This window comes from Tenrec ecaudatus, chromosome 17, assembly GCF_050624435.1.
Source record: "Tenrec ecaudatus isolate mTenEca1 chromosome 17, mTenEca1.hap1, whole genome shotgun sequence".
NCBI classification, from domain to species: Eukaryota; Metazoa; Chordata; class Mammalia; order Afrosoricida; family Tenrecidae; genus Tenrec; species Tenrec ecaudatus.
The window spans coordinates 54,895,698-54,898,816 of record NC_134546.1 but is presented as its reverse complement, the minus strand read 5'-3'; the positions used below and the strand labels follow the sequence as shown (position 1 = coordinate 54,898,816).

Genomic DNA, 3,119 nt, shown 5'->3' with positions numbered 1-3,119 from the left:
GGGTGAAGGGAGACATCGGACAGTGTAAGACATGAAATAATAATAATTATTACAAATTACCAAGGGTTCATGAGGGAGGTGGGGAGGGAGGGGAAAAATGAAGAGCTGATACCAAGGGCTCAAGTAGAAAGAAATGTTTTGAGAATGGTGATAGCCATAAATGTGCACATATGTTTGACACAATGGATGGATGTACGGATTGTGATAAGAGTTGCCCGAGCCCCCAATAAAATTATTTTTAAAAAAATGAAATGATGATGGCAACATATGTCCAAATGTGCTTGACACTGGATGAATGTATGGATTGTAATAAGAGCTGTAAGAGCTCCCAATAAAAGTATATAATTGTTTCTGTCATCACTTCCAAGAAGTGAGTTGAAACAGTTGGGTTTTTTTAAAAAAAAATAAAATAAAAATAAAGTATTTACTTCTCTACCATAAAAAAAAAGTATATAATTGAAAAAAGAAGAAGCAGAAGAGCAAGGACATTCAGATAAGAGCCTGTAACCCGTTGAGGGATGGACAGCAGAAAAGTGGGTAAAGGGAGAGAGCGGACTGTGTAAGATATGAAAATAATTATAATTTATCAGGGATCCATGAGGGAGGGAGTGTGGAAGAGGGCGGGGGAAAAGCAGGAGCTGAGCTGATGCCAAAGGCTCGAGTAGAAAGGAAATGTTGAGAAAACTATGGTGGCAACAAATGTACAAGTGTGCTTGACACCATGGATGGATGGATGGCTAAAGGAGCTGTGAGAGCCCCCAATACAATGATCTTTAAAAGAAGAAGAGTAAGGGATGAGATGGATTATGTGGTCCTCGTTGCAATGACCAAGCTACCACATGACACAAGGGGAGTCTCCCTGTGTGTGTCCTTCTGCAGTCCTGTAAGTGACAGGGGCAGTAATGGCCTCGTGAAAATGGCCAGCTTTCACCTCTCGGTTACATCGGAAGGCAGCCAGCCCAGGGGCCCATAGCCAGCCTCTGAGCCGACCTGGCAAACCCGAACAGCAGGATGTTGTGTTTTCCGCTTAAAAAACTCCCTCTGGAACGCTGGCATCTCCAACACATAGAAAACAAACTTTTTCACAACAGGACTATCTTAGGCTGGCTGCTCCAGTGAAGCCTGTAAATGCATATCCACCGGGAAGCTTAGATGGAGGAAACAGTTCATGAAGCAGCAGACGCAGACGCATTCCAAACCTGTTGGTCAGATGTCAGGCTGGAGGCTTTTCCTGACTCATGTAGCTGCAGGGGCGGATAAATCCAAGCACGGCAGATCCAATGGCATTCTGGATGACGAGGCAAATGAATCCCAGATGGCAAGCAGGATAACAGGCTGCTGATGACTCCCAGATCAGCTGGCAACACAACAGGCTCAAGTCCAAGGAATACGGGATCAGATGCTGGATCTAGACCCAGCAAAAACCATGCAAGCATCTGCTTATATTGGAAGCAAGCCACACCCCTGAGGAGATCTCATCATGAGAGAATTACTAGAACTTTTTTAAAAAACAAGACCAAAATTTAATGAAAATCAATTATTGGGTGTGTTAGTCTGAGTGGACTAGAGAAACAAATTCACAGACATGCATATGTGTATAAGAAAGAGCCTTATATATAAGAGCAATTGAATATTGAGAAAACATCCCAGCCCAGTCCAGATCAAGTCCATAATAGCCCATATGTCTGATACCAATCTATAAAATCCTCTTCAGACTCAAGAAACACAAGCAATGACGCCGAATGCAGGAAGATCACAGGCCAGTAGATGGAAAGTCCTGTGGATCCAGTGGCGGTGTAAGCATCTCAGCGCTGGCAGGGTCTCTACATGGCTGCTCCAGCTCAGGGCACTAGCGTACCTCCATGTGTCTTCTTAGCTGGAGTGTCTCCAGGGGAGTCAGCCCGCGTCCTGCCTCCAGTGAGCTCGAGCTGTGACCTGATTGACAGGCTAGACTCCGCCCCTTCACTCTTAATCCTCTCCAATTGACAACAGATTCTGTAACTACCACACTGGGCATATAACCCATGTGACTAAATCGTTTATGGGGGATGTAATGAAAATTTAAAATAGAATAGATGCTGAAGTAAATGTGACATATTATCGTCACCAGACTCATCTTCCTCCTTCAAAGAGTCTCTGTTCTTCCCTGAAGTCTTTCGCTACAGTTCTGCATCTTTCTTCAGCTCATTCAACAACTGGAGCTGAGCTCTAGTTCCAAAGCTTTATCCTTAACTTCATCATGTACCACGGAGATCATTTTGGCAGCTGCTTTGACAACATCACCGCGTGTCATTTCCTTAGGCTGAAGCTTCCCAACTTCTCTTTTTGCTGCTTGTCTGGTTTTACCAGCAGCGCCACCCCCACAAGCGTAGGAACCATTGGAGGGAGCAGTCACGTAGCAGTGGACGCCATCTCTCCCTCTGTGAGACCCTAACATAAAACCGCAGCCGAGAGGTCTGACGGCCCCGTAAAGTAGAGCGTATATGCATGCACGTACCTGGCCACTCTGTCTGCCAGGTGTTTCGATTTGATCTGACGCCGGACACTGCTTGTCTCGCTGCTCTCTTCCAAGGCAGCGACTGCCGTGCCAACATGCCGCCCAACGTCAAAAAGCTGTTGAGTGGCACCTTCTGCATGAAGTTTAGAAGGAACTCATTTCTCTACATCTCCCTCTTTACAGCAGAGTCCTATAGCTGTGCCACTACTTTCCACAACCTTGCTGGGAGAATCCACTTGAAAAGCTCTCCCAGCAGGTGAGCACGTCGAGGCTGATAGGTCATACCCAGGCCCCATAGAGGTCATCGCGCTAAAGCAACCAGAGCGCGTGGGGCTTCACGGCCTCAAGCTGAATTATTACATCCTTACCAAGCCACGGCCCGGTGAAGTTGTCATCGAACGTTCACAACCACATGCACCAATAAGCAGCATCATGATAATTCGGGAAAGGGCTGAAGTTGTCAAGGCCTCTGGAAGCTGTAGTCAAGAAATCAACTAGTGCATGGTAATTGGCAAGCATGATGCCAACGACCCATTTTACGTGTCCAACAACAGTTGTCACGCTGAGGCTGCGGTGAGTCTCCCCCAAACCCTGGTTAGGTTCAAGCGCCTCACCTGCACGC

The 3,119-nt window shown here is 46.5% G+C and overlaps 1 pseudogene; it reads right to left on the bottom strand.

Annotated features, from left to right (window-relative positions):
* Positions 1 to 2,188: 2,188 nt before the first annotated feature.
* On the bottom strand, positions 2,189 to 2,802 carry LOC142430454 (proteasome subunit alpha type-3 pseudogene; annotated as a pseudogene).
* Between the last annotated feature and the right edge of the window lie 317 nt (positions 2,803 to 3,119).